Source organism: Talpa occidentalis, unplaced genomic scaffold (genome assembly GCF_014898055.3).
Source record: "Talpa occidentalis isolate TD23 unplaced genomic scaffold, MPIMG_talOcc4v2.1 talOcc4.11, whole genome shotgun sequence".
Lineage (NCBI taxonomy): Eukaryota > Metazoa > Chordata > Mammalia > Eulipotyphla > Talpidae > Talpa > Talpa occidentalis.
The window spans coordinates 75454962-75467941 of NW_023601104.1; the positions used below are offsets into that span (position 1 = coordinate 75454962).

The 12980-nt window shown below is 41.5% G+C and overlaps 1 protein-coding gene across 6 annotated transcripts in view; it reads left to right on the plus strand.

Moving 5' to 3' along the window:
- EXD2 (exonuclease 3'-5' domain containing 2) overlaps window positions 1–12980 on the plus strand; it is a 63478-nt gene that overhangs the window by 2666 nt on the left and 47832 nt on the right. Inside the window, exon 1 of one of the 6 annotated variants that reach the window (XM_054691244.1) lies at window positions 12735–12807. The exons of the other annotated variants lie outside the window; for them this stretch is intronic. The gene's annotated coding sequence lies outside the window, so the exon portion shown is untranslated. Of the gene's footprint in view, window positions 1–12734; window positions 12808–12980 lie in introns of those variants that run through there. 6 annotated transcript variants of the gene reach the window in all.

The following is a 12980-nucleotide window of genomic DNA, read 5'->3' on the forward strand; positions in this document are numbered from 1 at the left end:
CGGCCACCGGAGGAGGGTCCCACATGGCGCGCAGACCTCCCCTGCCGCCCGCTGCTCCCCTCAGCAGTGTACTTCGGTCCTTCTGCCTGCTCTGCTCCCGCTCTGGCTCTGGTGAATTCTCTCACCCTCCCGCGCTTCTGACTGTACCCAGTGCATGTGTAAACAGAACAAACAAACAAATAAATAAATAAACATGCCTCTATTAAAAAAAATAAAAAAAAAAAAAAAATAAAAATAAATAAAAAAAAAAAAAAAAAAGAAAGAGTGAAGAATCTTTAAAAACTGACTAGATACTTAGGAAATGCTCAGACATTAGAAAATGATTTTTTTTAGCATAAGAAAATACTAAACACCTTTTCAAATATTTACTAAATGTTAGTATATTAACAATTACACATAAGGATACTAACATGCTCAGAAAAGTTTTTGTTTAAGAATATTTTCAATTTTAAGGTAAACTTACTCATGATAAGAGATCTTGACAAAGATCAATGTCTCAAGTATATGTGTAATTTAACTGTAATGTCATTTAAGCTTTAAATTTGATAATTTCAAATAAATAACAGTCAATATTAATTTTGGGGAAAGCAGTTATATTTTTTTTTTGTTTTTCTTTTTTTAAAGATTTATTTATTTATGCACACAAGAGCTGGGGTATGGCCAGAGATGCAGGGGGTGAGAGGATTCACCAGAGACAGAGTGGGGAACAGAACAGGCAGATGGACCCGAAGTACACTGCTGAGGGGAGCAGCGGGTGATACAGGAGAGGTCTGCCTCGCCATGTGGGTTTCTCCCTGGCTGGCTGGGGATCCAACTCATGCTGCAGAGGCTGCGGATTGCTTCATAGTGCAGGGCTTAACCCCTTGTGCCACCAGGGAGGCACAGCAGTTATATTTTTCAATACAGACCCCAGTAACAAGATCTATAGGACAAGGCCACTTCAACCACATCATGACTATGCCCATTTCCCCCATGTCCCCATGTCCTCATCAATCCTTGCTACTGTCCATCCTTTTTATTATATGCATACCAGTGGGTGAAGAGGCTTCTCATTATGATTTTGGTTTGAAATTCCCTCATGGCTCTTGATGTTGAATATCTTTTCATGTGTTTGTTGGTCATTTGTACATCTTATCTTTGGAGAAATGTCTATTCCCATCTTTTGCTCATTTTTAATTGTTTTTATTGCTGAGTTGTAAGAGTTTTTTTACATATTCTAGACACAAGTCCCTTATTAGATTTGATTTGCAAATACTTTTCCCACTCTTGTCTTTTCATTTTCTTGATTTTATCATTTGAAACATAAAAGTTTAGTTTTGTTGTGGTCCAATTGTCTATTTTTTGTTTGTTACTTATACATTCCATGTCGTACATAAGAAACACTGCCTAATCCAAGGTCACAAAATTTACTCCTATCTTTAGTCTAAGAGTTTTATAGTTTTAACTTTTATATTTAGGTCTATGATCCAATTTGAATTAATTCTTGAATGTAGTGAGAGGTAGGAGTCCAACTTTATTCTTTTACATTTGGACATTTAGTCATCCCAGCGCTATGTTTTAAAAAGACTTTTCTTTCCTCCATTGAACTGCCAGTATATAGAAATATAATAAATTCTTTGTGCATTGACTTTGTATCCTTCAAACTTGCTGAAACCATTTATTATCTCTAATTGTTTTTGTGAATTTCTTAAATTTTATATATTCAAAATTACATCATATGCTAATAGAAATAGTTTTACTTCTTCCTTTTAATCTGCATGTCTTATTTCCTTTCCTTAACTAATTGCCTTGGCTAGAACCTCCAGTGCAATGTTGAATAGAAGTAATAAGAGCAGACACCATGTCTTGTTTCTGATATTACAGGGAAAGATTTTAGTCTTTTAGTCACCATTGAATATTATGTTAGCAGTGGGTTTTATGCAGTTCCCTTTAACAAGCTGCAGAAATTCCTTTTTATTTCTGGTTGTAGAATGTTTTTTTTTTTTTTAAATAGAGGCATGTTTTATTTATTTATTTATTTGTTTGTTTGTTTGTTTTGTTTATACATGCACTGGGTACAGTCAGAAGCGCGGGAGGGTGAGAGAATTCACCAGAGCCAGAGCGGGGAGCAGAGCAGGCAGAGGGACCGAAGGACACTGCTGAGGGGAGCAGCGGGCGGCAGGAGAGGTCTGCGCGCCATGCGGGACCCTCCTCCAGTGGCCGGGGAGCAGCCGGGGATCGAACCGGCACCGCAGAGGCCGCGGGCAGCTTCGCAACCCAGCGCTCAACCGCTGCGCCACTGGGGAGGCCCTGGTTGTAGAATGTTTTTACCTTGAAAGTTTATTGAATCTTATCAAATGCTTTTTTCTTTGTCTTTTGAAATTATCATATGGTTTTTGTCATTAATTCTATGATATGATATGCTATATTGAAATGGCTAATAAATATAAACAATACAAAAAAATAAGGTTTGCTGGGCCTCCCTGGTGGTGTAGGTAGGTGAGCGCTGCACTGTGAAGCTGCCCAGAGCCTCTGCAGCGTGGGTTCGATCCCGGCTGGCTGGGGAGAAACCCACATGGTGCAGTAGACCTCTCCTGTCTCACCTGCTGCTCCCCTCAGCAGTGTATTTTGTCAGTCTGCCTGTTCTGTTCCCTGCTCTATCTCTGGTGAATCTTCTCACCGTCCCGCGCCTATGGCCTGTATCCCGGTTCTTGTGTGCATGAATAAATCTTTAAAAAAATAATATGGTATGCTATGTACACTGTTTTTCAAATCTTAAGCCAGTCTTAAGTTCATGAGATAAAGCCTACTTCACCATGGTGTTCAGTACCTTTTATATGTTACTGGATTCACTTTGCTAGTATTTTGTGAAGATTTTTGTTATTATATTCATAGGGATGTTCATCTTTAGCTTTCTTGTGATTCCTTTGTCTGATTTTCATGTCGGGGTAATGCTGGCCTCATGGAATGAGTTGGGAAGTCCATCCTCCAATATTTTTTGGAAGTGTGTGAAAGATTAATGTTAATTTATCCCCACAGTTTTGGTAGAAGACCACTAGGGGAGTCATCTCACTGGAATTTTCTTTATGGGAAGATTTTATTTCAGATTCAAGTTCTTTACTTGTTATACTTTTTTTTTTTTAAGAGATTTATTTATTTATGCATACAAGAGCTGGGGCACAGGCCAGAGATGAGGGAGGTGAGAGGATCCACCAGAGACAGAGTGGGGAACAGAACAGGCAGATTGACTGAAACGCACTGCTGAGGGGAGCAGCTGGCGAATCAGGAGAGGTCTGCTGCACCATGTGGGTTGCTCTCTGATCAGCCAGGGATTGAACTCGGGCTGCAGAGTCTGCGGATTGCTTCATAGTGCAGTGCTTAACCCCTGTGCCACCAGGGAGGCCCTACTTGTTATACTTCTATTCAAATTTTCTATTTCTCCTTAGTTCAGTTTTAGCAGTTGGCATGTTTTTATTTATTCATCAAGGTTATATAATTAATTGGCATGTTCAAAGTATTCCCTTTTATTTCTGTAAAGTTGGTAATAATACCAACTCTTTAATTTCTGTTTTTAGTAATGTGAGTCTTCTCTTTTTTTTTTTTTTTTTTTTTTTCAGATTTCTAATTCATTTTTTTAAAGATTTATTTATGCATATAAGAGCTGGGGTGCAAGCCAGAGATGCTGTGGGTGAGAGGATTCAACAGAGACAGAGTAGGGAGCAAAACAGGCAGATGTATCAAAATACACTGCTGAGGGGAGTAGAGTACAAGACAGGCGAGGTCTTCTGCGCCATGTGGGTAGCTCCCTGGCTAAGGATCAAACTCGTACTGCAGTGGCTGTGGATAGTTTCATAGTGCTGTGTCTTACCCTTTGAGCCACCAGCGAGACAGGACCCTCTAATTCATTTTTTTTTCCTGCATTTTTTTTTTAAGATAGATTTATTTATTTATACAAGTACTGGGTACAGTCACAAGCGCGGGAGGGTGAGAGAATTCACCAGAGCCAGAGCAGAGAGCAGAGAGGGCAGAAGGACCTAAGTACACTGCTGAGGGGAGCAGCGGACGGCAGGAGAGGTCTGCCTGCCATGTGGGACCCTCCTCTAGTGGCCGGGGAGCAGTCGGGGATCGAACGGCGCCGCAGAGGCTGCGGGCAGCTTCGCAACCCAGCGCTCAACCACTGCGCCACTGGGGAGGCGCTCTAATTCATTTTTTAAAGGCAGTATTTTCACACACTTTGAAGCGAGTTCCCAAGCTATATAATAATTGAAATAATTCAGAAGCTAAAGACAGAAGACTCTTTGTTGTTAAAATTTTAAATCATATTCCATCTTTCCAGACATTTGGTTCATGTTTTGCATGCTTGATTCTTCATTCTTCTAACCTTTGTGCAGTGAAAGTGGACAGAAATTCTCAATGGCCAGGATTATTCATTTGATATTTACTCAGTGATATTTTCTGTACTATTCCATGCCAACCATCTGGATTTTGTATATTTGAAATTTTCCTGACAAAATCATCATGAGCCAGCTGTTTTTACTTATTTTTAATTTTAGGTTTCCACATAAATAACCTCTAGTGAGTGGTGTAAGAAACTGTTTAAAAAGAGTTATTGTTCATTTCATTGGGTATGTAGTCATATAGCCAAGACTGCTTTATCAGAGATGGTGCCATGGATATAAAATGTTCATTGAATGCCTTCAATGTGCTAAACACCACTTAGAAAATAAAATTAGACAATACACCCTTCCCAAAGTAAAATATGCCCAAGAAGAAAGAAGAAAATTCTTTGATGTAGAAGTCAAATTTAAATTGTCTTTATAGGTTCAGGATAAACCCCTGAAAATGAACTGCATGTATTTCTAAATGTGTTCCCCTTTCATTCTGAACAAGCTGCATGAAGCCATAAGGTAAATATAGCTAACATTCTTGACTACAGATTCCATTTAAGTTGGAATTGGTCATGTACCTAGTTATCTATAAGCTTAAATAAACATTATTCAAATCACAAAGTGATAAAGCCCATGGGATCTCAGAAAACTTATCTTCCCATTTGTGTTTTGTTTTGCTCAACATTAAATCTACAGCATCAATAAGAGTTGCTGGCTCACAGTTGTTGTGTGAGGAATCTTTCCAAAATGTCCTTGCTCAAGCTCTGTTTTCTCTTTGGTTTCTGGTCCAGACTCTTTTGTCTGCTTGCCAAGTCCCTCCATGATTTGTATCTATCATATTTATAATAATATTTCCTGTTACTCCTCACTACAAATCTACCAAGCAGAGTGACAGCCCTGTTCTTCCCTACGTATCCATATATGGACACTCTTCTCCCAGCTTGGACTATATCTTCTCTTAAACCCTCCAAATCCTGTACATACTTTGAGGTTTCCTTTTTTCATTAATCCCTTCCCCAGCAAATCAACCACATTAGTTTTCCTTTCCCAAGAGTCCTATCGTGCTTATAGTTAGCACCAAAGTTTACCATTGAAATTTTTAACACTTCTATATCCCTGTATAGTTTTTAAAAATACTTTACATACTTTAAAAGAGCTTCTAATTATAAATCTTGTTTGGTTAGACTTTAATTATCATCCTTTCATTCAAGAAATGTTGATTGAGCATCCAGTATCTGCCATTGCCTTAAGTAGACACAGGGATATGAAAGTGAGCAACAAAGATGATCCTGACCAGCGTTCATAGTATTTATGTGACAGTGACAGACTTAAATAAAATAGTCCTGCAGTAAATATTAGATTTCAACAATATAATCATTGCTAACATTTATTGAGCATGTATTATATATCTGGCATTGTTCCGATGCCATTTATTCATTTAATGTTCTCAATATCACTATCAAGAAAGTATTCCATTTTTCACATGAGGAAATAACAGTTATGGTATCGTATAAAAGTACATGATGTCTCAGTTTCTACATATATTAAATTGACTTGTTATAAATTCTTTTGATAGAGACTTAGTGCCTGAATATTATTTTGATTATGATGTTGGTGAGAAATTAAAATGGGAGAATCCTATTGCACACATTAAGGATCCAACTGGCTCCAACCAGCTCTAACCAGCTCCAACTGGCTCCAACTCACTCCAAACAGCTACTAACTGTTCAAATTAGCTGAAACCTTTTCCAAATAGTTCCAATAGCCTCCAACCAGTTACAACTGTATCAAACCAGCTCCAATTGGATCCACCTGGCTCCATCCTGATTCAACCAGCAACAAACAAGTCTAACCTCCTCTAGTCTGCTCTAACGTGCTCTAAAACAATTCTAATCATGTTGAACCAACTCTAACCCATTGTAATCAGATAGAATCAGCACCAAACAGCTCCTACTGGTTACAACTGCCTAGAACCAGCTCAAACCAGATCCAACTATCCAAAACTGTAACCAACAGGCTTTAACCAGATCTAACCAGCTCCAAATATCTCTAACCTCCCCTAGTCTGCTCTAGTGTGTGCTAAATAGCTCTAATTAGATTGAACCAGCTGCAACCAGCTCAAACTACCTGGATCAGGCTCCCAAAAGATCCCACTGGCTCCAATCAGCTCCACACAATCTGATCAATTCAAACAGCTCCAACCAGATCCAAACACCTAAAACCAACTTGAACCTGCTCCAACTAGATCCAACTCACTATAACCTTCTCAAACTGGCTGGAACTGGCTTCAACTGGATCCAATTGGCTCAAACCAATTTAAATCAGATGCAAACAACTTCAGATCCAACTAACTTATACCACCTACAACCAGCTCACACCAACTGGAACAGGATCCAACAGTCTCCAACCAGATCCAACTGACTCAAACAGGCTCCACCAGCTCCAGTTGGTTCCAAGCAGATTCCACCAGCTACAACCACCTCAAACTGGCTGGAACTTGTTACAACCAGATCCAACTGTTCCAACAGGCTCAAACCAGGTACAACCAGCTCCATCTGACTACAATCACCTACAACAAGTTCAAACAGCCTGGAACCAGCTCCAGCCAGTTCCAACCAGCAGGAACCATCTCAATCAGGCTGGAACTGAATCCAACCAGTTCCAATGGAATCAAATTGCCTCTACTGGCTACAAGCAGATCCAACCATCTCCAATGGGATAGAACTGGATGTAAATGACTTCAACTGGCTGGAAACAGTTCAAACTGGCTTGAACCAGATCCATCTGACTCATACAAAACAAACAAACAAATAAATAATATCCAACCAATTCAAAATCATTCAAGCCAACTTGAACCGGCTAGAACTACCTCCAACTGCCTCAAACCAGATAAAAATGTTCTAACCAGATAGATCCTCCTCTCCTTGACCAGAACTGGCTCAAGCAGCATCCAACTAGCTCAAACTGGCTCAAAACAACTCTAAATGGGTCCAACTGTTTCAAACCAGCTCAAACCAGATCCAGCCATCTGGAACTAGATCCAACCAATTGGAACCAACTTGAACCAATCAAACTAGACCTAACTGGTTCACACTGAATCCAACCAGCTGGAGCCACGCACAATCAGCTGGAATTGTAACCAACCAGCTCAAACCAGCTGGCACCAATTTGAACTTGATACAACTGACTCCAGTGGGCTCAACTAGACTGGAGCCAGTTCCATCTGGCCATAACCAAATACGACCAGCTCAGACAGACTCGAACTGGCTGGAACCTTCTCCAACTGGATTCATTTGACTCCATCCAGCAAGAATCAACTCAAATAGGCTTGAACTAGATCTAACCAACTCCAACTGTCCAAAACTTGTTCCAATAGGCTACATATCTACCAATCAGATCCAGCCAGCTCAAACCAACTCAAACTGGTTGAAACTGGCTCCAGCTGGTTTCCATTGGCTCAAACCAACTCTAATGGACTCAAACCAGGTGGTGCTAGCTCTAATTGGCTGGAACCAGCTAAAACCAGCTCAAACTGGAGACAACCCACTCAAAAGGGCTCTAACCCACTGGAACCTCTTCCAGTTTGCTGGAACCAACTCACAATAGCTTGAATCAGATCCAACCTGCTCAGACTAGCTTGTACTGGCTCAGACAGGCTCTAACCAGATACAACTGCCTACAACCAGCTGCAACCAGATTGCACTAACTCTAACCAGATCAGACTGACTCAAATCATCTCCAACTAGCTCAAACTGGCTGCAATGGGCTCCAGATACAACTGGATCTAACTGGTTGGAACCAGCTCCAACCAGATTCACTGGAACTAACTAGAACAGGCTTCAACTAGCTACAAACAGCTTTAACTGGCTGTAACCAGTTCCAACCAGATCCAAATGGCTCCAGTTGTCACTAGTCTGTTATAACATGTTCTGAACAGCTGTTATCAGATTGAATAAGCTCTAACCAGCTCACACCAGCTCAAACTGGCTCCAGCAAGCTCCAACTGGATTCAACCAGCAACTAACATCTCCAACTGGCTGGAACTGACTCCAACTGGATGCTACCAGCTACAACTAACTATAACAATCACAAACCAGCTCCCACAGGCTCCAACCAGCTCCAACTGGCCGAAACCAGCTCAACCAAATTCAACCAGCTTCAACTGGATTCAGTTGTCTCCAAATGGCTCCAACCAGCCTGAACAGGCTTGAACCAGATCCATCTGGTTTCAATCAGCTCAAACCATTCTAGAACCTTTTTAAAAAAAGATTTTTATTTATTTTTGTATAGAAGAACCGGGGTGTAGGCCAGAGGTAAGGGGATGAAAGGATTCACCAGAGACAGCATGGGGAGCAGAACAGGCAGATCTGCTGAAATACACTGTTAAAGGGAACAGCGGGTGAGATAGAAGAGGTCTGCTGTGCCATGTGTGTTCACTCCCTCATAGGGATTGAACTCAGGCCATCTTGGTGGGCTGTTGCAGTGGTAGCACTGAGACTTATCCCCTAGGCCACCAGAAAAGGCCCCATTCTAGAATTTTAATTTTGAATTAGCCCAAATTTCCCCATTCCAAGTCTCAGTGTCATAGTCCTCCCAACTAATGCTCTATCTTTCACTAGAGATATTTGACAAGGCTATGAAATCTACTTATTTTGTTATTCTGAAAGCTGAACAATTAAATTTATTTCATTTTCAGCAAGATTAGTTTGCATATAAAAGAAATACAGGATTCTTTGGGGCTGCCATAACCCCAAAATACTGTGACTCAAACTGAATATTTAATGACTTGAACTTTTAATTTTTAAAAACATCTTGTTAATACAGTATTTATTTTTCTTCCCTCTGTCAAACCTTGAGCCAACCACTTTCCCCAGCTGCCTGGGGAGGTACAGGAAAAGAAATATACAGGGCAGATGAGACAGGGGAGAAAAAACTATAGGAGGTGTAGATGGCTCTTTCACATGGCAAAGAGAATGAGAAAGGCAACCATCAGGTTTCTTCTAGACCATCAGACTTTCTTCTAGACCATCAGGCAAAAGAACCCCAAGAACTTTGAGTGGGCAAAGTCCAGAATGGTCGAGAGGAAGGTCTGTTGCTTCAGAGTAGGTTTCTTAACCTACTCTGGCATAACCAATGATGAAGTTCCCATGCACATTTCCAATTCCAACCCCAGAGCCAGCCACCACTACTGTGGCCATCTCAGCACCAATGAACATGACTGTTGTGTTGATGTCCCTGAAATGGCACTGGTTTGGAAGGGTCAACTAAGAATAAACCACTGCCATTTCAGGGACATCAATTAAGAAGAATCTTAGTTGACCGGAGGACCGGAGGAGGTAGGGCTACCAAATTGTTGTTGCTCTGATCTGTGTTTTTAGTTGTTTCAGCACCCCAACAGACAATGATCTCAGCAGCTGAGAGCTGCTCTTAACTAAGAAGGGGGTGGCATAGGTGAACATTTTCAAAGGAAAAGGAGCTGTGGCAGAAGAGCTGCTCCCAATGCAGAGAAAGGTGGTGGAGAGAGGCTAATTTCTTTATGTAAGTTTCAGTGCATGAAAATGAAGCCACTCACAACCTAAAGTTGCTATAGTCACCCTTATTATCAAATAGTCAAATGACTCCAAAGCACTTGCTTTAGTAGGCATTCAACATAAATGACTAAAGGTAATAAGTTGCTTATTTATGATGTCACTACATCCCATTTTCCCAAGTTGCTCAACATTTCATTTGAGTCTAAGGATATGACCAAGTCAACCCAAAATCCTGTCTCTCAAAGTCTTTCCTACAACCACTCTTTTTTTTTTTTAATAGAGGCATGTTTTATTTATTTATTTGTTTGTTTGTTTATACATGCACTGGGTACAGTCAGAAGCGCGGGAGGGTGAGAGAATTCACCAGAGCCAGAGCAGGGAGTAGAGCAGGCAGAAGGACCGAAGTACACTGCTGAGGGGAGCAGCGGGTGGCAGGAGAGGTCTGCGCGCCATGTGGGACCCTTCTCTGGTGGCTGGGGAGCAGCCAGGGATCGAACCTGCGCCGCAGAGGCCGCGGGCAGCTTCGCAACCCAGCGCTCAACCGCTGCGCCACCGGGGAGGCCCTACAACCACTCTTGGGACCATTTTCTGTGTTAGTCAGAATTCAATAAACAGAAACCATAACAGCTATCTTAACTGAAAAAAAAAATGAATATAAAGTTATTGGAGCTATCATAGGTATTGAGGAATTGAAAGTAGTAACTGCAAGAAGTAAATGGGGAAATAAAGGGTCAAGGTTGGAATTATTGGGATCAAGCAAACACTGGTAGGAGCAACCTTAGAGAGCTGGAACTAAGGCCCTGTGGAGAACATGTGCCTAACTTAAAATGAATTAGCTCAGAGGCATGGCCTCTGTAATACTGGCACTTAGAACTTGAGGAGGGGCACTGACTACTGGTATCTGTGTCTCAACGGATTGAGAAAATTTGTTCTGATGGAGAGAAGTCCAAAGCTGGAACTACTGCTGCTGGTATAAACTGTTGCCTGGGTGAAACTGACAGAAACAGGAAGTGAACAGGAAGAAGCAAGTCCCTTGTCTTCCAAAGGAAAAATGTGAACTGCAGAGTCTTAGGCTAGTACTACAAAGCAGAGCAAAGACTGATGGATTGGAAGGCAAGCAACAATGTCCTTATAACGAGCAGAGTTAGACAATTACCCAGATTACATACCAAAGGATGAGGATGAGGCAGGAGTCTCAGACATTTCACAGGTTTCTAGGGTAAGTAACTAAATTGGGAACTTGTAATTGGTGTATTGAATGGACTCACCACCTGAATTGCTGGAAATAGCTTATTTTCCCCCTGTTATAACTGGCGCTGAAGCCAAAGACTGTTACAGGTGTTGCCCCCTGGAGAGGTGTGCTGGTGAGGATGTATAGCCCCAGGAAAAACGCAAAGAAAGTATGGGGGGAGGGTGGAGACTTTGATAAGAAATATAAGGGACTACAGAAGGAGCCCCCAGGATTCAGTGTTCAGGATTCAGCTTTCTGAATTTCAGCGTTTTCGTATCTTCAGCGATTTTGGGGTCAGTGATTTCTGACCCCACCATGCTCATTTTCCAGAAGGCTGTTGCGGGCCACTGAAGGATGTGGCGAGGCTTCTAGCAGCCAATATCAGAAAGAAAAGTTCCGAGGCCTTGCAAGTAGCCAAACGACTGAAACTATTCCCAGTTTTGCTGCTGTTATAGCCTGACAGGGAAGACAAAGACCTGGAGCCGAGCGCCTTTCTGAGCTGCGTAAGCATGGACATTTTTAGGTAGTTCAGCTGCTGCAGCTGCTGTTTTGAGTGTCACTTGTCTGGGGCTGTGCTGGGGCATCTCAGCAACTCCAGTGAGCATCTCCTGTTGTGTCTTCTGCTGTCTTTGTGAATTGGAACCTGGCCTATAGTCTGGCTGCCACAGGCTCCAGGTCCGCAGTGGTGGGAAGATGCCATCTTGGGAGTGTTTGTCTTTAGGACAAACACTGGACATGGCTTTGGGTGAGGTAAATAGCCATTTGTGGCCTCAGTAACTCTTTTTTAAATAAATTCCATTATTGTTCTCTATACCTGAGTAGTCTTAGAATTGTGCGCGCAGGTAAAGAACTCAGATGGTGACTGCTAAACTATTTGGGCACTGTCCTTGGCCAGTTTTAGTGCCCTTGCTGCCCTGTATCACTAGTGTTGTCTGAAATGTGTGGTGTTGAGCTGCTCTCTACTTCCCATTAAAACCATCAGACCTCCTTCAACATTTTTGCAGGAAGATTTTCTCAATGAAGGAAGCAGAATACTGCTTCACATTCTGGTGCAGAGTCCTTTATCCATCTCAGCACATTTTCCCCATTGGCTTTTCTGCATCCATGTAGATTTTCCATAAGACTATAATTAAAGGTCTTTCCCCCCTACTAATCTAATGTTAATCTGATTGATTGACCTTTCCCAAAATAACCTAGAGTGATAGGCAGAACTTTCCTCCCCACCCTTATACCTATGAAAGAAGGTAGCACACACACCACAGCAGGGAACTTACTCAGCTCCCCAAACATACATTTCTTTTTGCTCAAACATTTCTTTCTCTCCCAAAGTCTGTATTCTACAGATTTTTTTCCTCTTTCTTTCAAGAAGTTTGGAGCCTTGCTGACTCCTTCTGAGTGACTTTTGATAGCTCCCCTGAATCTTCCAATTCCTCACCCTTTTACCCCACAAAGCAGTTCAGGTCAGGTTCCCAGCACACAACTCAATGCAGAACAAAAGGAATACTGATTCACTTGTCAGTGTGTGTGTGTGTTTGTATGTGTGTGCATGTGTGTGTGTGATTTTCATTCTAGGGGTCTTCATGAATTTCTTGTAAATGAATATAGGTATTTTCCTCAAGTGATTGTCTCTTCCCATCTCCTCAGAAGAAAAAAAGTTTATCTTCTCCCTAAATCACCAGTAAGTATATCTTTTCTCACTTAAAGCATTCCTCTTGTGTTTCCAGCTACCTTATAAGCTTGAGTTGTTACACATTTTTATATTCTGTATAGTACCTAATAACTTTGCCAACATTTATAGAAGGGATCAGTGGGTAGGAAGGATGGATAACATTTTGATGAAAGTTGAGAGGA